We start from the raw sequence: 25,882 nt of genomic DNA on the forward strand, positions 1-25,882 counted from the left end.
TCCTCTCTCCCTCTCTCTTCCTCTCTATCTCTCTTTATAACTCTGCCTTTCAAATAAAATACATATTTTTAAAGAGTACTGAAATAAATGTACTCTAGAGTAATATAGCTAATAAATTATAGTAACACTAGTGATGTAAGAATATTTTCATATGATTTTATCAAATAAAGTGTAATAACGTTAACAGTCACTAAAGGAAGGTTACATGGTAAATCAACAGAACAGAAAATTTTTAAAATTTTGACTACGATCTAACAAGGAATGATAATCTAACATAATTTCAAGCATGGAGATAAATATACATCTAAATACACAATGAATTTTTAAAATGATAGTAATTTCCTAAACTTTGAAGCATTAATTAATTTACAAAAATAAAATAGTGGACAGAAATAGCAGATAATTTAGGGAAGGCTGTAACTAGCAATAAAGTATTCTGATGTCTTATATTGCTTGGTAGAAGACTGTACGTTCTGATCAATTTTTAACTTTCTCAAATTAAATATTCATAAGAAAATGTCTAAAAATTGAAATTGAGTGACTGCAAACTAGAAGAAATTCATCAAATGAGGAAAAACTTAAGCTGAGAGGAGAGGAGAGGGGAGGGGAGAGGGTAGGAGAGGAGAGGAGAGGAGAGGGGAGGGGAGAGGAGAGGGGAGGGGAAGGGGGAGGAGAGGAGAGGAGAGGAGAGGGGAGGAGAGGAGGGGGGAGGAGAGGAGAGGGGAGGGGAAGGGGGAGGAGAGGAGAGGAGAGGAGAGGAGGGGGGAGGGGAGAGGAGAGGGGAGGGGAAGGGGGAGGAGAGGAGAGGAGAGGAGAGGAGGGGGAGGGGAGAGGAGAGGGGAGGGGAAGGGGGAGGAGAGGAGAGGAGAGGAGGGGGGAGGGGAAGGGGGAGGAGAGGAGAGGAGAGGAGAGGAGGGGGGAGGGGAGAGGAGAGGGGAGGGGAAGGGGGAGGAGAGGAGAGGAGAGGAGGGGGGAGGGGAGAGGAGGGGGGAGGGGAGGGGAAGGGGGAAGGGAGGAGAGGAGAGGAGAGGAGGGGGGAGGGGAGAGGAGAGGGGAGGGGAAGGGGGAGGAGAGGAGAGGAGAGGAGAGGGGAGGGGAGGAGAGGGGAGGGGAGAGGAGAGGGGAGGGGAAGGGGGAGGAGAGGAGAGGAGAGGAGAGGGGAGGAGAGGGGAGGGGAGGGGGCAGGAGAGGAGGGGAGGGGAAGGGGGAGGAGAGGAGAGGAGAGGAGAGGGGAGGAGAGGGGAGGGGAGGGGGCAGGAGAGGAGGGGAGGGGAGGGGAGGGGAGGGAAAAAACAGAGAGGGAGCCCACGTTCCCTGGTTCACTCCAGGGCTGGACCAGGACAAATTCAGGGGCTGGAAATTAAATCCAGTTCTCCTTTGTGAGTGACAGGAATCCCGTTACTTGAAACATCTGCTCCCTCCCAGGCTCTGCATTAGTAGGAGACTGGAATAAGAAACGGGAGCCGGACTCAAATTCAGGTATTAAACCATGACATCTCAAACATCAGGTCAAATATCTGCTTCTATATCTATATTTTATGAAAAATGAGAATAAAATAAAATGAGGAAGTGAGACAAATGGTAAACAACATATGATTTATTTCATTATGCATAACTTGATAGGGAAATGTATTAACTTGCCACAATAAAAACATCTATATTAAAAATTAGCAAATAGGGGCCAGCACTGTGGCACAGTAGTTTACTCCCCAACCTGTGGCACCAGCATCCCACATGGGCGCCAGTTCTAGTCCTGGCTGCTTCTCTTCCAATCTAGCTATCCGCTATGGCCTGGGAAAGCAGTAAAAGATGCCCCAAGTCCTTGGGCCCCTGCATCCATGTGGGAGACCTGGAGAAGCTCCTGGCTCCTGGCTTCAGATTGGCCCAGCTCCAGCCATTACTGCCATTTGGGGTGTGAACCATCAGATGGAAGACCTTTCTCTCTGTCTCTCCCTCTCACTGCCTGTAACTCTACCTTTCAAGTAAATACATCTATTTATTTATTTATTTATTTATTTATTTATTTATTTATTTTGACAGGCAAAGTTGGACAGTGAGAGAGAGACAGAGAGAAGGTCCTTCTTCCATTGGTTCATCCTCCAAATGGCCGCTACAGCCTGCGTGCTACTGCCGGCGTTGCACTGATCCAAAGCCAGGAGCCAGGAGCCTCCTCCTGGTCTCTCATGCAGGTTCAGGACCCAAGCACCTGGGCCATCCTCCACTGCCCTCCCTGGCCACAGCAGAGAGCTGGACTGGAGGAGGAGCAACCGGGACAGAATCCGGCGCCCCAACCGGTACTAGAACCCAGGTGCTGGCGCCGCAGGTGGAGGATTAGCCTAATGAGCTGCGGCACCGGCCTCAAATAAATAATTTTTTTTAAATTAGCAAATATATAGAAACAGCTCAATTGGAGAAGTAGATCTAAATTTTAAACACTGATAAGGTGTTACCAAAAGATGAAAACATAAAATACACAAGTATTAACATATGGAAGGGTTATATTTAAACTCAAAAAGTAGGGGCCGGCGCTGTGGCACAGCAGGTTAATGCCCTGGCCTGAAGTACCAGCATCCCATATGGGCGCTGGTTCTAGTCCCAGTTGCTCCTCTTCCATTCCAGCTCTCTGTTATGGCCTGGGAAAGCAGTAGAAGATGGCCCAAGTCCTTCGGCCCCTGCACCCGTGGGCCAGACCTGGAGAAAGCTCATGGCTCCTGGCTTCAGATCGGTGCAGCTCTGGCCATTGCGGCCATCTGGGGAGTGAACCAGCGGATGGAAGACCTCTCTCTGCCTCTCTTTGTAACTCTGTCTTTAAAATAAATAAATCTTTAATAAAAGGAGTATTTATTAAAAAAAAGAAAAAGAAAAGTAACAATATGATCTCATATACCAGGGAAATAGGGCCTATTGAATTTTAATTCATTCTATTACATGGATGTTAAGATGCATTTTAAAAATAGCTCATTTATGGAATGCAAGGATGTGTTAACAAATTCTCCAGTATCTGGGAGATTTTAGTATTTCTTTTTCCTTTTACACTGAATGATAGATTAAACATACATGGTTCATTACTTTTAGTATAATAAAATAAAGGAGACATCATCAGCAGAAGCACTTCAATTAAGAAAAAGTCATTTTTAAAAATGTTAAAACAAACTTCTAAAATTTTGATTCAAGGAAATTGCATTTGAAAATAGAAAATCTGCAAATTAATGAGAAATACTATCAATAGAAGGTGTATCCAAAAACTGCATTGGAAAAGGATATAATAAAAAAAAACTATGCATGTTTTAAAATTTTTTTCTGACAAATTAAGCTATCATTTGTATTTATTTTCCGCAAATGTTTGAAGTTCCCTGTACAACTGATTGCCTGTGTTAGAAGCAGTATTATTGGAGGAAGAATAAAGAGAAAAACAAATCAAACAATCATTATTCTATAAAAATAATCCTTTCCTTATGAACATTTCATACATTAAAGAACTGACTGACATCGATGAAAATTTTGAGATAATAGTAGATAAATTATGAATCAGGTGGGGAAACAGGAGGTAATATGGGAACTATGCATGCAAAGCTGTTACTATATATGTAATTATGATTCACATTAAAAATAAATTACAAGACAAATATCTTTAAGATCTCTATCTCTGGAAGGATTTTCTTAGACATCAAATGCAAAATGCAATTGAAGAACAAATCAAGAACTTTTTTCTTCCCCAAAAGAACAGTAATTGTTAAGTTAAAAAACAAACAAACAAACAAACAAAAACAAGGCACAAACGGGAGAAAGAACTTGGAACTGGAGTGACTGGGACAGCAAAATCCTCAGATGGCCCCTAAGATCACTGGGGTGAAATCTTTCCAAATTCTCTCCCCTTGAGGGTTATAAACCTTGCCTAATGGGGTCTGGAACTCAGAGACAGAAAAAGTCCAGAGATCGGAAGCCGCAGAGGTGCTGTCCTGTTGGAGCAGATCTGTGAGGGGGACACAATGACAATGACCTGAAAGAGGCTCCAAGGGCTAAGCAAGGTCCCGTGCCAACAACGAGCAAGAAAGCAGTTGTCATCAATTCTGCCACAACCTGAGCGGCCCTGGAAGTGGATCTTTTCTGACTTGAGCCTCCAGGTTTGGGTGCGCCCCACTGGTTCCTTGCGTTTTGACATACAAACCCTGGAGAGAGTTCTGAGCTATACTGTGCTGGACCTTTGACCCACAAATGCTGTGAGATAATAATGTTTATTTAAGCTGCCAACTCTGTGATAAATTGTAATATAGCAATAGAAAATCAATATAGTAACCAACAAATAATTAGCATGAGTAAGAAATTGATAAATAACTCAATATAAAATAATGAGTCAAAATCATGAGCAGGTATTTAACATAATAATAAAAATAGCCAGTTAACATTTGAAAAGACTTTGTAATTTGCAATCTGTAATTGGCAAAATACAAATTCAAGCAAAAATGGAATACAATGTCCCAGAAACAAATGGAGAAACAGTTGGACACTATCCAGAGTGTCTGAAGATATGGCTCAAAGGGAACTGCATTGTATTTCACAGAGTGGAAATATGAAACAGAAAACAGAACACCAGAGAGTATACTAGTACCGACTTATTCTAGGAAAACTCTAGCATATGTATTCTGGCTAACGTATTTAAGAACATTCTCTGGAGCCGGCGACATGGCTCACTTGGTTGATCCTCCGCCTGCGGCGCAGGCATCCCATATGGGCACCAAGTTCTAGTCCCGGCTGCTCCTCTTCCAGTCCAGCTCTCCGCTGTGGCCTGGGAGTGCAGTGGAGGATGGCCCAACTGCTTGGGCCCTGCACCCGCATGGGAGACCAGGAGGAAGCACCTGGCTCCTGGCTTTGCTTTGGCGTAGCTCCAGCCGTGGTGGCTATTTGGGGGATGAACCAATGGAAGGAAGACCTTTCTCTCTGTCTCTCTCTCTCACTGTCTAACTCTGCCTGTCAAAAAAAAAAAAAAAAAAAAAAAAAAAAAAAAAAAAAAAAAAAAAAAAAAGAAAGAAAAAAAGAAAAAAAAGAAAAAGAAAAAAGAAAAGAAAGAAAAGAAAAGAACATTCTTGGATGGAGTAGGTATTGTGGATCAGAAGATTAAGCCACTGCTTAAAACTCTTTCATCCTATATTAGTGCCGACTGGAGTCCAGGTTGCTCTGCTTCTGATCAGTTTCCTGCTAATGTATCCCGGGAGGCAGCAGATAATGCCACCCTCATGAGAAACCTCCACTGAGTTCTAGGTTCATGGCTGCAGCCTGGCCCAGGCCTGGCTGTTGTGGGCATTTGAGAAATGAACTAGCGTTTGGAAGTGTGCTTGCTTGCCCACTCTCTCTCTCTCACTTTCCTTCCTCCTTCCCTCCCTCCATTTCCTTTGCTCTGTCACTCTGCTATTAAATAGGTAAAAGTAAATAAATATTTAAAAGGAGTATTCATTGAAATACTGCTAGTAAAAACAAAGGGAACACAAATAATAAAGTCAGTAGAATGCATGTCAATCATAATAATGTATACACAGAAGTTCTACATAGTTGTCCTAAGATCTATGTGCATTTACACGAATGAATCCCACACACAATACTCAAAATTAAAGTCACAGAAGCATACAGTTGCATATAGGGGAATATGTTTGGCCAAGCAGTTAAGACACCCATGTCCTACAACAGAGAATCTGGGTCTGATTCTCAGTTCTGATTCCTGATTCCAGTTTGCTGTTAATGCAGACCTTGGAAAAGAATAGTGATGCATCAAGTAATTGAGTCCCTGCCACCCACATGGGAATCTGGTTTGGTTCTGGTTTCAAACTTTAGCACAGCTCAGTCCTAGCCATTGTAGGCATTTGAGGAGTAAGCCAGCTTTTGAGAAGTCTGTCTTCCTGTCTTACTCTCTGCCCTTCTGCTTCTTAAATATATTTTCAAGTTTCATATGATGACATGTATGTAGAAAACTAGTTTTACTATAGTGTGACACACATCCTAAAAGAAAAAAAGGGTAAGGAAAAATTTGATATCTTTGAAACTCTGAAAATTACTTATACCTAGTGGCTTGGTGAGCAAAGAACATACGCAGAGAGCTAGTTTATGTTCACTTTTTTTTAAAGAGTAGTTTATTTATTTGAAAATCAAAGTTGATTAAAGGCAGAGGCAGAGGCAGAGAGAGAGAAAGAGAGAGAGAGAGAGAGAGAGAGAAAGAGAATCTTCCGTCTGCTGGTTCACTCCCCAAATGGCCAATATGGCCAGAGCTGAGCCTGTCCGAAGCCAGGAGCCAGGAGCTTCTTCCCAGCCTCCCACATGGGTGCACGGGCCCAAGCATTAGGACTACTTTTTGCTGCTTTCCCAAGTGCATCAGCAGGGAGCTGGATCAAAAGTAAAGCAGCCGGGATTCTAACTGGTGCCCATATGGGATGTCAGCACTCCAGATGGTGGCTTTACCTGCTATGCCACAGTGCCAGACCCACATTCAATTTCTTATATTCACTTGTTATTACTCAGTAAAATCCAAACTGCACATTTATCCATAGTTTTTCATATGAAATATTGCCTATGTCTCAAAAAAGTATTTTAAAAAAAGAGACTATCTTCTACTCACTTAAATTGATTTCCATTCTCTCATGCAAGTTTGGGAAACAAAAATAATTCTGTTTCCAGTTTCCTAATGACTCTGTTATTCAAATTTCTGATTTCTAAAATAATATATGTGGAGCTTCTAGCACAAACAAGTGACAAATTTGCTCCACTTCGCGTCCCCAGCATGAGGTGTGGTCAATGTTCTGGATCTTGGTCATACTCAAAGCTGTGCAGGTCTCTCGCCTGGCTTTTTTTTTTTTTTTTTTTTTTTTTTTCAGGCAGAGTGGACAGTGAGAGAAAGAGAGAGAGAGAAAGGTCTTCCTTTGCCGTTGGTTCACCCTCCAATGGCCGCCGTGGCCGGCGCACCGCGCTGATCCGATGGCAGGAGCCAGGAGCCAGGTGCTTCTCCTGGTCTCCCATGGGGTGCAGGGCCCAAGCACCTGGGCCATCCTCCACTGCACTCCCTGGCCACAGCAGAGAGCTGGCCTGGAAGAGGGGCAACCGGGACAGAATCCAGCGCCCCGACCGGGACTAGAACCCGGTGCGCTGGCGCCACCAGGCGGAGGATTAGCCTAGTGAGCCGCGGTGTCGGCCCTCGCCCGGCTTTTATCTGCAGCCCTCTGCTACTACGGAAAGTGAGTCTCTGCAGGTGGTTACTCCCATGGCTCTGTGCACTTTGGGTTGGACTCTGTGCAGATATCTGGTGTGTTTCTAACTAGGCTATTGGATTTTCTTATTATTGGTTTCTAAATGGTCTTGATATTCCTGTTTTGCAGTGATGCTCTCTTGATCTGTGGTGTGTCTTTTCAGTTCCTTAACAGTGTCTTTTCCAGATTAGCAAATCTCAATTCATCTAACCTTTAAAAAAAAGTCTTCAATATTTTAAACTTAAAATATCCAGCTTTTATGATTGTTGCTAACCATTGCTGCATTTTGTGTGTATACCTCAAGTGATGAGTTAGTTCATGTATATCACTGAAAAATGAAAATTTAATATTGTTTAAGCTATTTTAACTCTAACATACAGATATAAAGAATAAACATAAATGGATTCCTTTTTTATTACATTGCTTTACCTTAAATATCATGAGATTATATTCAATTATAAAAACCTTTATATTAGGTATGCCAAAAATGAGACTTGAAATCAAGGGACTTGAAACTGAAACAGTCCAACTTGCCGCAGTAATGGCACAGTTTATAAAACATAAAGGAGGGTGGATTCTCTTCTAATGCCTCTTCTACATTAACATTCTTCGGGGGGCAAGCAGCGATGTCTAGGCTGCTTCTGTAGCTGATTGGTTTAATTTCACTACATCATGCTGACAAGGCCATAAAGCTTCACAGTGTGTGTTTTGTTCAGGATCAGAGCCAGCACTGTAAGAGGATCACGATGACTTCAGTCCCAGCTGTGTAGTGTGGTGGTTAATCTTGGGATGCACTGTGACCCCTGTTTCTGTTTTGATTTCACACATCAATCAACATCTTATCACTGATGGAACACAAGTGTCAGCATGCCAGATATTAACACAGACATTTGGCCATTCTGTTTTCCCGAGTCTTAGGGCAAGGCCAAAATGACATTTTTGCTTAATTCTAAGACTTCCTTGCTTTTGTTTTCCATGCTGTTGGGTTCTGAGCATTCCTCAGAGTGTATTTCCATTTTTATTTGATATTGTCAGTTATACAATCTTTTCTATAGTAAAAGGGCAAGTGTGCAGACAAATGCATGCCTGGCAGCAGCAGGTGGCTGAGGTTTGAGTGTGCCACATCCTTCCATCACTCCTAGTCTCTGCAATCACAGTTGGCAGCAGTGACAACACAAAAAATTTGAGAAAAACTGGAAAGTTAAAAAGCACCTTTAAGTATGGGACATTTTTATGCCGTAAACTACATACTACTAAAATAAATCTCTAGAACGTATTTGTGAACCTGAGATGAAACTCCAGATATAAACTGAAATGAGTACATTCTCAGGTACTACCAAGTAGAACAGATCTGAATCCAAAGCCTGTGTTCATTAAAGTGATGTTTGGATGTAGCTGTTGCTTGCAGTGCTTCTAACATGATGGTTTGGAAGACAGCAGTTTGCCCTTCATAAAGCATGGCAGGCTTATTACATTATTAATTACCTAAGTAGATTAAAGAATCCAACAGTGGTGTGTTGGTAAAACTTTCACAATGTAATTTTCGAAAATAAACATGCTGCAACTTCAAACTGTCTGGTGATTGTGTTGCATGAATATTTCCATTCCAGACTACTTCAGTCTACTCAGTTTCTAGGACCCTGAAGCATTTTCAGTGAGTTCATGCAAACATGTTAGCCTGTTCCAGTTGCATGGATGCTAGTAGAAGATAATGAAACTTTTGGGGCTGGCATTGTGACACAGCAGGCAGGGCTGCCACTTGTGATGCTGGTATCCCACAAGGGCATTGGATTGTGGCCCATTGATCCACTTCTGATAGCCTGCAAAAAGCAACAGAAGATGGCCTCAGTGCTTGGGCCCTGCCCTCCTCATGGAAGACTTGGAAGAAGCTCCTGGGTTCAGCTTGGCCCATCACTGGCTGTTGTAGCCATCTGGGGAGTGAACCAGTGGATGCAAGACCTCTCCCTCCCTACCTCCTTCCCTCCATTCTCTCTCTCTGTACCTCTGACTTTCATATAAATAAATAAATATTTCAAAAATTATATGAGACTTTTGAATCAGAGGAAAAGAAACCTTATTACCCATAACAATGGCAACTGCTAGAATATCAGGACTTGTGCCATACCCCAAACTGCAAATTCCAGAGGAAGACAAAAACAGTTACACCAGCATGCGTGTTCAGACGAGCCCTGACTTTGGAGTATCCGAACCATCCATAATGGGCCATAGAAAAGATAAAATTTTCCTGGAGGAAACATCATCTGTTCTTTCCTGGACACGAAACAACTCTGTTTTGCTCAAATGGAAGATCTTTTAAATTTCCATATATATATATATATATATATTCTTGAAAAGACAGGTAATTTGTCAGTGTCTCTCTTCAGAAGACCTATAGAAGCTTGAAAAACCAATAAAGAATTTTCTTCTAATGCCAGTGTAATTTTGCTTAACATGAAATTCGGAGGAAATGGGCACAATTGTCAGTTGTGTCAGGACAAGATGCTCCACCAATCACTATGACTAACGTTGTTGCAGTGGGATATTCAAATGTCCTGGTTTGGAGCTGGCATTATGGTGCAGAAGGTGAGGTGTCAGGCTGCACTGCCAGCATCCCACACACACAGGGTTTAAATCCCGGCTGCCCACGGCCAGTCCAGCTCCTTGCTGGTGCCCCTGCCAAGCAGCAGAAGCCCAGGGACTTGAGCCCCTGCTACCCTGGGGCAGGCTCCGATGAAACTCCAGGCCCCGGGCTTAGGCTGAGGGTCTCCAGGCTGTTGCAGCCATCTGGAGAGTGAAACAGTGGGTGGAAGTTATCTCTTTGTATCTCTCTCTCCAAGTTTGCATTTCAAATAAATACGTTTTTTTTTAAAGTCATGCTTAAAGTTGGGAAATAAGATTAATAGTATAAAGATAGTATAAAAATTGCTCACATTAGTTTCATGTTTATTTTCAGTTGAAAAACTTAAGCTGACCCTAACAGAAAAATGCACGGTTACCAATATCCATTCAGAAAAAAAACCATAAATACAGGAATAAGTAGCTACATAAACACAACATTAATTTCTCAACAGCACTCAGAAGGACAAATGTTCAAATTCTTTGTAAATTCTGTGTTACAAATAAATTATTACAGTATGTCATATAATCTTTATAACAAGACCCTATTTAACTTAAACATTTTGGCATTGTCCAAATTCTAACATAAATTATTTAAAAAGTAAAAAAGGCTAAATAAACATAGTTGACTTGCTAGGGTTTATTTTTGTACAAGTTGCTTATGACTTTCAAGATAAATGTATTTTGGGAACATAGCATACAGCTGCAAACTTGGAAAAACCACTCAGTAAATCATGATTTATTCAATTAGTTAATTTGTTTATGAGTGTCCTTCATTCTGAGTTTCCTTATGTCATCACATTTGTCGCATCGTATTGTAATTATCCATTTAACTGTATGCCTTCCTAACTATTCCAGGGCTTTTAACTAGAGCTTCACATCGAGTGTGATGACTGGAAGCACACACACACACACACACACATACAGCTGGTCAGTCCACAGAAGCTTAATCAGCAGATCTAAGATATGGTCAGTGTATTCACATTTTTTAAATCATTGTGTAGTTTGACATACAACTTGGTTTAAAACAACAGAAGTAGAATGTGTCACTGATAGTTGTAAAATAATTTATCCATCTTTGTTTCCCTTGTTCACCCTAGCATGTGACGCACGGTAGGTATTTATTATATATACTCAGTACTTCCTTCGAGGTCTCAGTAATACAATCCACCATTGCATTCCACATAAGACACTGTAACAGCTTCCAGGATGTTTTTTCCACTTACTTTTTCACTCTGTTCAATAACATTTTTCCTAGTATTATAAGTCATTTCCCAAAACAAAGTTACAACACTACTCAGAATTGTAATAATTTCTTATTGCAATAATTAATTAAACCACATGAAATTACCTTTTAAATAACAAAGAAAAGTTCACATAAAAGCAATTTCATATAGCCCTACCTATAAAAATACAGTCTGAAATTCTACCCAGGAGCCATAAGCCATGACTTAATTTTATACCTGTATTTTTTTTTTCCAACTCATTTTATGACATCTGCTTCTGTTTTTCCTGCACTGGGACTCTATCTGCCAATCATCAGAATAATATTATTCCAGATTCACAGATTCATTAAGTATAGTTCCCACTCTCTGGTTCTTCTTCCTGTTTTAAGTCTATCTCTTTTCTCCATTAATGTCAGCATAATTAGTAACTTTATTCATCGACATTTACAAGCATGACATTGAAACTAGCTGATTTCTGCCTTGACTTGCTCTCAGCTCCTTATTTATTTTATTCATAATTTTAAAGATTTATTCAAATTCATCATTGTTATCTATTTTTGTGGTGATCTATCAAAACGATCTATATCAATTTAGATATATATATATATAGTCTAGAGTTTTTTTTTTTTTAATATTTTTACACTATGTCCTGCAAGAATGTAAAGGAGGCCTAAAGTACATGGGTGCTGTTTTCAAAAAAATTGTTTGATAAGTACTCACATTTAAAAATACCTTTAAGAGAATATAAATAAGCAAAAATTTCAAAATAAAATTTGAAATGGTGATTTTCAGAGATCAGGAAGGCTGTCTCACATTTAGTTCTTTTATTCATGGCTGAATATAAACACAGGTACTGACATATGTTGAAAGTTCTCTATTTTCTTTCACCTTTCTCAAAACTTCATTGAAAAATCAACTGAAAGCCATGGATTAATTCCCCAAAATAAACATTGCCCTACTGAAAGGGGACTGAAAGTTAAAGTACATAAAGCATCTCTGGAGTTCTAGTTATATTCCACCAACATGGCACTTCTCTGAGCAGCCAGTGGGGCCGGGGTCTGTGGGTCCTTCCCAAGCAGGCTGAAAGGTTGTTTCTAGAGTGGCCGCATCTCCCCCACTGACAGCTTCCTGTGCTGCCCACATGACCTTGGGTTTCGCATCACACCTTCAGCGTAGTCGCAGTCTTTCACCCAGAGCTAGCAGCCGAGGGGGCTGAGCCCCAAAGGAGATGGGCTGTCTCCAAGAGACCCCGCTGTCTCCATGAGAATGAAGCCAATCAACATGCCGGATAGAAACTCCCATCCAGTGGGCACCCCACAGAAAGACACAATGAAGAAGAGTAATGCCGTAAAAACCCTGACGCTGCTTCCTGAAAGCCATGTCCCGTGGGCGCTCTGCCTGGTCTCTTGGACCAGATGCTTTTCTGTCAAATAAAAGTTTCTGCCTCTTTGCAAAATGTTTCCTGGCTTTTTACTTCTGTACCAGGCTGAGGAAAAGAACCCACAAAACTCATTCTGGCAACCACCCTCCCCTCAGTAACCAATAACATCCATAATTTATCAATGAAAAAATATGTATCCTTACAAAGAACTAAGGTGAAAACTCCCGGAAACCCAGGCTGGCGCTGTGAAGATGAAGTCATCATCGGCAATGTCGACATCCCATATGAGTGCCAGTTGGAGTTCTGGCTTCTCTGCTTACAATCCAGCTCCCTGCTAACGGCCTGGGAAAGCAGCTGACAATGTCCCACAGACTTGGGCCCCTGCCATGCATCTGGGAGACCCAGATGAAGCTCCTACATCCTGGCTTCAGCCTGAACCAGCACTGGCCATTGCAGCCATCTGGGGAGTGAACCAGCAGATGGAAACACACTCTCTCTCTCCTTCTCCTTCTCCCTCTCGCCCTCCCTTTCTCTCTCTCTCTCTCTCTCTCTCTCTCTCTCTGTAATTCTATCTTTCAAATGAATAAGTAAATCTTTATAAAACCATAACAGCAACCCAACACAACACTAATGGTTGGTGTTGCTTCTGCCGACAGTTGTGGGTTAAAATCCAGATGTGACTGAGCCTGTTGCATGTCTGTAAGACAGAACAGTTTTCAATTTAAAACAAACCAAAAAAAGAACAGCTCAAAAGTCAAACTTGGATATGTACAGTTATTATTCAAGGCCACGAAAAAATGCATCCACACTCTTGCTATAAATGTAAATCTACATCCAAGTATAATTCTGTAAATTTTTGTGAAACTAGACAAAATAAAGGTTTCACTTTATCTCTGCAAATATTTGGAAAATATTTTATCCCAATACACCAGCATCAGATGAGGTGGAAATATAATTAATGGTGATTTATTCGTTTAAAGTCCATTAGAAAGAATTCAGACGCAGGGACTAAACTTAAAATGTTTTCTCAATCTCAGTTATGCTGGTTGGTACCTGTATTTTGAGGTTTTAAGTTCAAAATGAGCAGCTGTTTATTAGAAAGGGCTGTTATTCATCAGAACTGAAACCAAAAGCCAATCAGTTGTTTTATTTACCTTATGTCAGTATCTTTGAAATGCAGAGATACTCAGCACTGATTCATGCAGATTAAACTGCTGGAAGCAACAGGTGATTTATACATTTGCTAGATGGGGTCTCAGGGAATCAATCTAACCTAGCAGTTATGAAGGAGGGACAAGTAGAATACTGACTTTTAAATAAGTACTGACCCAACCTCCATCTATCAGAAGAGGCAAACGGACAATGACATTGGATTGTCCTGCCCGATTTGAGAAGGTTCCGGAAAAATACAAGAGCAGTTCTGGTCAAATAATAACACGTAGGCAAACACTTTCAAGTCAATTTTCTAAAGGGTGACCTAATAACAGCAAAATTCATTGGAGGTCACTTTACTTACTCAGAAACTCTAAGGGATGGAATTTGTATGAAGCATATATCCTGAGAGCAATTGAGTATCTCAACTTTATACAGAGCAACACAGGATTTTCGCAACTATGCATATTTTTTCAACAAGAATTTCAATTTACAAACAATCCTAGGAAAGCATCCATTTTAAATTAATTTTCATTACGGGACTCCTGAATCTCCAGCTTGTTGACAGTGACAGACTTCTCAGACTCTATAGTCAAAGGAGTCAATTACCATAATGAAGAAATAAATTAATTAAACGAATAAGTTGCATACACATGTCCACACACACACAAACACACACACACACACACAAAAACATCTACCCCCAAACCTCCAAGTTAATTCTCTTGTATCTTTTCTAAGTCCATGAATGAAGGATTTGAATGTGTGGAGACAGTCATCAGTTGAAAGTAGTTTCAACAAATTCTTTACTTCATACTGAAGATTAGATGGAGCTATATTCAGATCTTACCTATGGTGATTATTAATCTCCTGCTCCTGATTCACACACACACACACACCCTACTGATTCTGTGTCACTGTAGAGCCCTAATACAAATATTAAAGTGGGATGGTATTTTATAACATGTTTCTTTATCTAATATTCTTGTTTTGAGCAAAAATTGGCAAGACTATGCTATTTTTCTCATTTTATTTTGTAAATGTGGCTTGGTTAATGGAAACCCATTATAGGAACACCTAGGACTAATCTGGACATAATCTCCTATTCTAGAGAGAAAGGTTCTTTGCATTTATTCACTAGAAGACTTCTTTATTAAAGGCAACATAAAAATATATATTCATAAAGGCAAGAATGAGAAGCCATTTACAGGAGCTGTGTAAACGTTAGCGTGAAAACAAGTGTCATTTAAGACACCCTGGGAGTCACCCTGCCAGGATATATGATGAAATGTCAATAACATAGTTTGGAAACAAAAACAAACATAAGTGCTCATTTCATCGATTGTGTCACTAAGGCGGGCTTGGTAAAATTAGTAAATATTTCTGAAGCTTTCCACAAGTTAAAAGGAAAAAAAATGTATTTAGGAAAATTTTCATGAAGATTAAGTGAGCTCAATAACATGAAAAGCCTTATGTATATCTTAACTAACATTAGATTTCTTTCGCATAAATTCCTCTTATGCCATTAATAAACCCTGTGCGTTTGCTGTATGTGAACACATTGAAATGATTAACTTCCATTTGTGGAGGCTACATTGCCTTTCTTTCCTTTTATACATCTATCTGATTAGATATGTAGATCATTCAGTGTATAATACCCCTAAAAATAAAGGAAGGACGAAGGAACTGAATGAGACAAATGTGCAATGGAAAAGCGACACAGCAGAAAAGGGACTCCGTGAGAGAGCAAGGGAAGATGGCAGACATGCTGCTGTGACCACTGGGCCTCCAGCCACCCGGCATCTATGCAGCCAGCTAAACACCGTCTTCCTAAGGCAAAGTAGGAAGAAGTTGCTGTGGCACCAGGGCCCCAGAGCCCTGCCACCCGCTGGCAACCTTACCTGAGGGAAAATCCCTTAGTCCCTCACTGACTTCAAGTCCGACCTTCAGACCTGTGTGAAGTGTTCTGAGCATCCTCTCTGCTTCCAAAAGGGAAGCCACGTTGCCGCTCTCCCCTCTCGCCCATTGCTTGGCTTCGGGCAGGTTGCTACTACGTCTCTGACACTTGGTTCCCAGCCTGGGAGACCCTGGTAATGTATCCCTAAAAAAAACAAAACAAAACAAAAAAAAACCAAGAACTGTAACACAGTCAGCGCTAATTTTCTTAAACCCACTTGAACCTACCCTGTTGAACCTTGGTAGGGCCTACCTGCACTCCCCTTCTCAGGACGGATATCTGCCAGTACAAATTCTCCTGTACACCTTGTAGTCACCCTGTAGGATAGAGCTCAGCTCACATCCACCATTCCTGGGACTAGGACTTTTCTATAACTTCCAGCACCAATCATACTCTCCCAGCAGGACCTGGGGAAGTGCCATCCACAGCACCATATTCTAGGGCAAGAGCTACTGGGGACACAAGCCCCCGCAGGACTCAGGCTTGCCAGTGGCCAAGGAAACAATCCCCTTGGTATCAGAGCAAACAGTGAGTCCTGCACTATCACAATTCCTCGTGCGACTGACACTCATTCCCTAGGGACTGAAGGGATACACCCTAGGAAGCTCATGTTTGCCTTGAAGTCTCCTACCTCAAGATGCTGCAGACCAGACCACTGTATCACCTATAACACAGTTAACACTGATTAAAGCAAAATAAATAACTAACTGCCTAAAGTTCTGGGCTGACCTGGAATCAAATCCAAGGCGACAAGCCAAGTGATATCTCACATGACATCTAAAAGCAAAAATGTTTTCCAATAAAGCCTATTCCATAAAGAAGAAGCACCTCTTATACCAGATGCACAGACATTAATGGACGGGAACAGGAAACATGAAGAAGCAAGGTAGCCTGTCACCTCGAAAACAACATAACATATTCTCCAGAAATATATCCTGACCTGAAACTGCAGAAATTGAGTTCAAAATAATGATGTAAGGAAATGTAATGTGATACAACAGAATACAGTGAGGCAATTTAAATATATAGGGAAATTAATAGGTGACATGAATGAAAAGTTCTCCAAGGTGATAGAAAGTGTTAAGAAGACCCAAACAGGGTTTTGGAGATGAAAACTTCAATCAGTTAAATAAAAAATACAATTGAGAGCTTCAACAGCAGATTAGACCAAGTGGAGGAAAGAATTTCTGTCTGGAGAACAAGGTTTTTGAAATAACATAGACATGGAGAAAAGAAGTAACAAGAATGAAGAAAGTCTACAAGAAATATGGGGTACCTTTAAGTGACCAAATATTCATATTATAGGGATTCCTAAAGGAGAATAGAAGGAAAAAAGGCTTCAGGACAAAACTACCCAAAATGATAATTAAAAACTTTACAAGTCTTGAAACAGACATATTCATCTGGACACAAGAAGCTTGAAGGACCACAAGCAGATGCACCCAAAAGAGATCTCCAAGGCATACTGTAGTCAAATTGTCAGAAGTTAAAGAAAAGGAGAGAAGCCTAAAGACACTCAGAGAAAAGCACCAGGTTACACAAAAAGGAAAACCAATTAGACTAGCAGCAGAGTTCTCAGCAGAAACCCTACAGGTCAGAAGATAGTGGGATGGTATATTTAAGGTCTTAAAAAGAAAAAAAAATGTTCAACTGAAAATATTATATTACATTAAGCTATCCTTTAGAATTCAGAGAGAAATAAGTTATTTCTCTGATAAGCAAAAATTGAGAATTCATTGCCATCAAATAAACTTTAAAAGAAATCCTTTGGGTGAATTCCATTAAGTTGGCATGTACTAATGGCATCTTACTAGTTAAAGTGATCAATTTAAGCTCATAATTGATCATAAAGATAGGATTAAGTGTCAAAGGGATCCTATAAACAAGACCAGTGTCTGCTAATACTAACTGATAGAATTAAAAAGGGGAGAACGATCCAACATGGGATGCAGGATACACAGCAGACTCATAGAATGGCAGATGTCCTAAATAGCACTCTGGCCTCAGAATCAGCCCTTAAGGCATTCGGATCTGGCTAAAAAGCCCATGAGAGTTTCTCAGACATGGAAAGCCAAGACACTATTGGAAAAAATAACCTAAATGAAAGATCTCTGTGAGTGAGATCCCAGTGGAAAGAAGGGGCCATCTAGCAAGGAGGTACCTTTCTCTGAAGGGAGGAGAGAATTTCCACTTTAATTATGGCCTTGTCTAAATCAGGTCAGAGTCTGTGAACTCAAGGCTTCCATAGCCTTGGCAGCTCATGACAAGAGCCTCAGGTGATTACTGATGTTATAAATAAGATTGTCAATTGTTAAATCAACAATGGGAGTCACTGTGCAACTACTCCCCATGTAGGACCTCTGTCCTTAATGTGTTGTACTATGTGAATTAACGGCATAACTAGTACTCAAACAGTACTTTATACTTTGTGTGTCTGTGTGGGTGCAATCTGTTGAAATCTTTACTTAGTATATACTAAGTTGATCTTCTGTATATACAGATAATTAAAAATGAATCTTAATGAAGAATGGATGGGAGAGGGAGTAGGATATGGGATAGTTGGTGGATGGGAGGAAGGTTATGGGGGGAAAAACTGCTATAATCCACTATAATCCAAAAATTGCACTTTTGAAATTTATATTTATTCAACAAAACTTAAAAAAATTAAAAATTAAAAAAGAGTAAATAAGGTAAACATACACACAAAACTAAACAAATCCAGAAAGGAGTCTTAATTTAGAAGTAAAAATCACATAAAAATATGTGACTACTAAATTCACTAGCAGAGCAGGTAAATATCAGTAACCAATTGATAAAACAACCAGTGTTAGTTTTTGTCTCTTAATAAAAACTTCAATGTGAATGAATTAATTCCCCAAGCCAAAAGAATTAGGTTAGTTGAACGTATAAAATATGAGGACCCAACTACATGCTGTGTACAAGAAACTCACTCACAAAGCAAGATACATGTAGACTGAAAGTGAAGGTCGGGAAAAAGATATGCCATGTAAATGGAAACCTAAGCCAAGCAGGAGTAGCTATACTTATGTCAAATAAAATAGAATTTAAATTTTAAAAATAGTTAAAAGAGACAAAGGACATTATATATTGATAAAAGAATCAGTATATATCAGCAAGATGATATAACAATAGCAAATACATATATACCTGACATAACCACCCAGGTATATCCAGCAAATTGTAAGAAAGGTGAGATAGACACCAATACAATAATAGTTGGGGATTTCAACACCCCGCTGTCACCAATAGAGAGATCATCCACAGAAAATCACCAAAGGTACCGTGGAGGTGAATTGTACTGTTGAACAAATGGACCTAACACATATTTACAGAGCATTTCACCACAGGCCGTGAAAAAAGCGTCACTACATTAAAAAAATGGAAGCTATACAATATTTCTTCTCATACTACAAAGGAATAAAATGAATCATAAAGAACAATAGAGCATTTACAGATACATGGAAATTAAACAACATGCTATTGAATGGCATAAGGGGCAAAGTAAGAAATTAAAAAAAGAAATAAAAAATGTTCTTGAAATAGTTGCAAATGAAAATACAACACATCAAAAACATATAAAACGTGGGATATAGCAAAAGGAGTATTAAGAGGCAAGTTTATATTAAGTACTTACATTAAAAAAGGTCTCAAATAAACTATCTAATTGTGTCTCAGTGACTTAGAAAAATAACAAAGCAAATCCCAAATCAGAAGACAACAAATAATACAGATCATAATCAAAATAAATGAAATTAAAACAAAAATTCAAATAAGATTTTTTGTAAAGATAAACAAAATAAACAAACCTTAGCCAGACAAACATAGGGGAAAAAAAAGAAAAAAATCAAATAAATTAAATTAGAAATTAAAAATGAGACATTACAAACAACATCATAAGAAACTACTATGAAAAATTATATGATAATAAACTGGAAAACCTCAAAAAAAGAGATAAACTCCTGGATAAATATAATGCAACATGAATAAATCAAGAAGACATAGAAAATCTAAACAGACCCATAACAAGGAATGCAACTGAAGCAGTAATTAATAGTTTTCTTCAAATAAAAGTCCAAGACCTGAAGGTTTGCTACTAAATTCTATAGAAACTCCAAGGAGAAACTAACTCCAGTGCTTTTGAAAATATTCCAAAATACTGAACAGGATGAACTTTGCCAAATGAGGCCAGCATCACCCTGATACCAAACCCATAGAAAGACACAACAGAAAAAGAAAACTTCAGACCTGTGTTCTTCATGAAGAAAGATGCAAAAATTCTCAACAAAGTACTTGCAAACCAAACCATCCACCACATCAAAAACATCATACATCATGATCAAGTGGGATTTATCCCAGACACACGAGGGTCATTCAACATTAACAAATCAATAAATTTCATAAATCACATCAACAGAATGAAGAGCAAAAAAATGCTCATCACAATGGATACAGAGAAAGCATCTGATAATATTCACCATCCTTTCCTCTAAAAAGCCTCCATAAATTAGGGACAGAAGGGACACACCTCAAAATTATAAGGGACATGTATGAAAACCAATAGCCAATATCATATAGGATGGGAAAAAATGAAAGCATTTCCCCTCATATCTGGAACAAATTTAGGATGTCCACTTTCACCACTCTTTTTTTTTTTTTTACAGTCAGAGTGGACAGTGAGAGAGAGAGAGAGAAAGGTCTTCCTTTGTCGTTGGTTCACCCTCCAATGGCCGCCGCTGCTGGCGCACTTCAGCCGGTGCACCGCGCTGATCCGATGGCAGGAGCCAGGTACTTATCCTGGTCTCCCATGGGGTGCAGGGCCCAAGGACTTGGGCCATCCTCCACTGCACTCCCGGGCCACAGCAGAGAGCTGGCCTGGAAGAGGGGCAACCGGGACAGAATTCGGTGCCCCGACCGGGACTAGAACCCGGTGTGCCGGTACCGCTAGGTGGAGGATTAGCCTAGTGAGCCGCAGCGCCAGCCTCTTTCACCACTCTTATTCAATATAGTATTCAAGGAATTAGCAAGAGTAACTAAGGAGGAGAAATAAATAAAGTGCATAAAGACAGGAAAGGATAAAATCAAAATATCAGTGTTTTCAGATGACATGATATTGTGCATGGGAAAACATAAACACTCCATGGAAAAGCTGTTAGAACTGGTAAGCCAATTCAGTGAAGCTGCAAGTTACAAAATACACAAAGGAAAAACAGTATCTTCTAAAGATACTAATGATGAACTCACTGAAATGGAAATCAATAAAGAATGCCAATCATAATAGCCACAAAAAAAAATATTTTGAACAAATTTAACCAAATAAGTGAAAGATTGCAACACCAAAAACTATTAAATATTGATGAAAGCAGTCATCAAGGACACTAAAAATGGAAAGATATTCTTGCTAATGGATTGGAGGAACAAATATCATTAAAATGTCAAAATTACCTAAAGCAGTCTACAGATTCCAAGCAATCTCTGTCAAAATCCCGTGATATTCTTTACAAAATTAGCAAAAAATAATCTTAAATTCATATTGGGGGCCAGTGCCGTTGCTCACTTGGTTAATCCTCTGCCTGCAGTGCCGGCATCATATATGGGCACCGGGTTCTTGTCCCGGTTGCTCCTCTTCCAGTCCAGCTCTCTGCTGTGGCCCAGGAGGGAGTGGAGGACGGCCCAAGTGCTTGGGTGCCTGCACCCACATAGGAGACCAGAAAGGGGCACCTGGCTCCTGGCTTCGGATCTGCACAGCGTGCCGTAGTGGCCATTTGGTGGGTGGGGTGAACCAATGGAAAGGAAGACCTTTCTCTCTGTGTCTCTCTCCCTCACTGTCTAAATCTGCCTGTCAAAAAAAAAAAAAAAAGAAAGAAACACACACACACACACACACACACACACAATGAGGTTTCTCCTCACTTCAGTTAGAATGGCTCACATATAGAAATCAGCAAATGACAAATCCTTCGAGGATGTGGGGAAAAATGTGGAACATTAGTCTTTCACCATAATGTAAAATAAAATTGTGGTTCTCTAAAAAATTGTAAAATGAAATGTTAAAAATAAATTACAAGAATTGGAATAGGAAAGCAATTGTCTAAGAGTCAGGATGTATTTGGGCTTGAAAGGATCACCAAATGGATTTGATTACATTAGAAAAATAGAATTAAAAATAATATTATTTTGTTGCAAAGTTTTGAAATCTATTCATAGTTTTATCATAATATGCATTTTCAATCAACTTTTTGAAGTCTCCTATGTCAGCAAATATATGCATATACATCTATTGATGGATATATGTATATCTGTCATCCATACAATATACTTAAAAAGGAATTTTATAAAAGGCTTGAGTATAATTGCATGTCATTCCTCCATCATAATTTACCAAGTTACAGGCTATACTATTTCAACAAATACACAGTATTACTAAATTAAAAAAAATAAAAACCAAAAATCCTAAATTGGCTAAGTCTGGCAGGAGGAATCTGCATTCCTGACAACATGCACTAGGTATGCTTGTCTGTGTTTGTGGTTTTCAGAGAACATAGCATCCTGAGAATTATAAAGAGATTATAGATTGCACTCTACTTCCAAGTCATTGATGACTGACTTAATTTCTTTCATAAGATTGTGAATGAGAAATTAGAATTCCAATAGGCAGATATCAGTTAGAAATGTTTTTCAAGAAATTCTTTGCTTTATGTTCAAGATGAGATAAACCAATATTCAGACGCTGCCAGCACTGATTATTAAACCCACTTCTGATAGCATCTTGTATATTTGGAATGCTTTCTATTGGCTTTTATCAAAACTCTTAAGTTTATTTTCTCCTTTTATTGTAACTTACAAAACTGTAACAAGACAGAAAAGGCCAGGCCTTGTGGTACCATGCTATACAAGCTTTGGTTATATGATAAGGCCTACTTTTTTCAGATAAAACTTTGTCCTATGATGAGTGGTTCAGGAACATATGAACCTTAAAGGGAACGATTTCTCACAGACTTTGTGGTAAATTTATGCCAATGCGTGTATTTTATCAGACTTCATTTGTACAGTTATGCAGCATCCAGATTACAGATAAACATTTTAACAAATTTTCATTGAAAGAGATCCAGTTACAAAAAATAGTCTCCATTTTTATTGTTTAAAATCTTAATATTTTTTGCACATTTCTCATTATTCTCTAAGGTGCTATTCCTAGAATTTAACTGACTTCTGTTAACTCTACAGTTGAATTTACAATGTATTCATATCTGAGAGTTGAAAGATCAAAGTAGCACTAGATTCAGGTTAATAATTGAATATTTATTTTATTTAATATTAAATGAATCTTGGGTGCTTAGCAGGTGATAAAGATGCTGGTTAACACACCTTTTTTCCATATCTAAGTGCCTGAGTTCGATTCCACTGCTCCTTCTCGCTTTAACTTCCTGCCAGTGTAGACTCTAGGAAGCAGCAGTAATGGCTCAACTAGATGGGTCCCTGCAAACCTCAAGGCAGCCCTAGGCTGAGTTCCTGGCATCAGCATCCCTGCACACTGCAGATATTTGAGGAGTGAACGAGGAGGCGGGAATATTTGAATTTGCTTTCTTTCAAATAAATGCTTGATTTAACTTTGTATTTCTTAAATATACTTCCTTTAATATAATATTCATTAATTAAAGTCATGTTAAGTTCAAAAATAGATTTCAGGCTGTATGGTGAGTCAAGGATTTGAAAAAACTAGTAGGTGGTGGCCCGCTGTAGTATATTAAGAAGGGAAACACAGGACCATACTCCAGAAGGAGATGGATCATTCACAAAGCAAGGAACTCAGTGGTAGGAACATGAATTTGACCAGATCCTTGGGACCCTCAACTACAACTCCAGAAACTTGGGTCTGTTTCCACCATTCTTGAGGAAGACTCTGTGTTAACATTTCATCTGGGAGAGTACTTATCTGAACAATTAAAACGACAAATAGGATGCCATAATTCAGTTCCACCTCTGACTCCTGTTTCCAAATTCTCCCTGGTGTGGACCCTGGGAGTCAGTGGTGCTGGCTAAAGTAAGAGAGTTGGATTGTACCCCTGGATCCAGGATACAGTCTGGCCCAGCGGTCTGCTGTTGTTGGCATTTGTGCGATGAGTCAGCAGATGGGAGCCCCCTGTGTGTATGTCTCTCTATGCCTCTCCAAGAAATAATGATTTTTTAAAAAGTTAATCAAAAGTGTACATTGTGAAAACATCATACATGGATTAAAATTTTTAAACATTAAACAAGTAGGGAGTTGAAACACCACTGGATTCATTATGTAGTGGAGAATTAAACTGGAAACAATAAACAGAAAGTATGTATTGTAAAATATTATAAGGAATAAAGAACAGGAAGGATGAGTGAGTGAGTATGAGAAGCCTCATTATGGTCTTAAAATTATATGTATATAATACATAAAATCTGTTCTTTTATATAAATAAAATTCAAAAAATAAAGTTTCAAAATATTTATGTAGATAATAATTCTGGTGATGTGATACAGCTTTCCCATATATCTAAATTTAGAAAAATTTCCATATTAGAAGTCCTATACACACATCTTATAGAGTCCAATAGGTGGTAGATGAGTGATGGAAGATAATTTTGTTACTTTTGTAACTGTAATGAATCCATTCAGTGATCCTTTTGTTAGAAGGGAAATTTTTCTACAGTGGCTTAGGATACAAACACATTGATAATTAGTAAAATTTGTCCCTATATTTAATCAGCTTCCCTTTATAATTATTAATTTTATAAAGAGAAGACACAGCAGAATCATTTAGCAAGATCAAGATCTTGCAAACAAATTTCTATAATGTGATTGTAACTTGGTTTTGTATCCTTGGAATTAGTTACTGCTCTTAGACAGGCATAGTAAGTCATTTTAATAGATACACTAATAGCAAAGAAGAGAGATTTCAGTGAGTATTTCATGCTAAGCTGAAATCTGTATTAAAGGGCATCTGAGACTCTCTCCTAGTCAGCTAGAAATCAATCATGATCAGCGTTTGACTAACGCCTACTGGCCATTACAGAAAAACTGTTTGCTATATACCCTGGGATCCACATTCCATTGGCATATTACTTTACTTTGATTTTCCTCATAATGTACATCAAAACTGTGGTTTGTAGTTTAATAAACAGGTATGGGTGTTTATCCCAAAAGGTGGTTCCAGGGAAGCTTTAATAATTTAATACCAAAAATTAGAAAATTAAAAATAGGCTCATATAAACACTGCTGTAAATCTATTCAAAAAGCAAAGAAGATCTTTGGTACGGGTAGATAGGGGCACTACTAAAGAATATTTAAGAGTGAGTAAGAGGTGCTGGCGCTGTGGCAAAGCGGGTAAAGCTGCCACCTGCACTGCTGGCATCTCTCTCTTTCCCTCTCTCTCTCTTTCTTTCTCTCTCTCTCTCTATGTCTCTGCCTCTCTGTAACTCTGCCTTTCAACTAAAATAAATCAATCTTAAAAAAAGTGAGTAACAATATTAAGATAAATATTAGCCACATACATAAATGCATAATTGGAGTTTTATCCTAGGAAACACATAATACACATATTCTTTAGCCTTATGTAACACGCCTACTTTTTCTGATAAAACTTGTTCATTTTTTGAAAGATAAATCCATATTCATAAACCTCATACCCATTATTTTTGGCCCCAATTTCTGATCTGTATAAAACTTTGATTCTATTGTGATAATGAGAAATACAATTTTTTACAAATTCCATAACCCTAATGTCACTGGCCTAACTAAACATTATTACAATTTCACCATGAAATTATTAACTTCAGATTATGCAAAAAAGGCCACCAAATTGAAATGAAAGACAAAAAATATAATTAAAAGAATTAAAGGGAAGGGAAGGTAGAAGAAAAGAAGAGAAACAGAGCCACGGTAGCTCGGTGAGGGTGCCAAGGCATGGGTAATAGTGTATATATTCATCAAGATCCTTTAATGATGTTAAATACTGGGGAAAAAGCATTTTATTTGTTTTAGATCATTATATGAGGAATATAATTCAAAGCCTCATCATCTGGAAAATTTCATTCAGAGTAAATAAAAAGGAAACCAAACATCCTAAGTCATTTGGCATTTCTATCTGAAAATTTAGGTATAATGGAAATAAACCAAAAAGCTTTTCAGTCTAACTTTATGCTTTCTTTCTTTCACAAATGTGTGTGTATGTTTGCATGTGTGTAAGTTTTACACAAATATGGGGAATGTTACTTTCCATGAAAAAAAATTAAATTAAAGAAAGTAACTAGATTAAAAAAATTAAAGTGCT

The sequence above is a fragment of the Oryctolagus cuniculus genome, chromosome 13 (genome assembly GCF_051225735.1).
Source record: "Oryctolagus cuniculus isolate XC-2025 breed Fujian yellow rabbit chromosome 13, ASM5122573v1, whole genome shotgun sequence".
Taxonomy (NCBI): Eukaryota; Metazoa; Chordata; class Mammalia; order Lagomorpha; family Leporidae; genus Oryctolagus; species Oryctolagus cuniculus.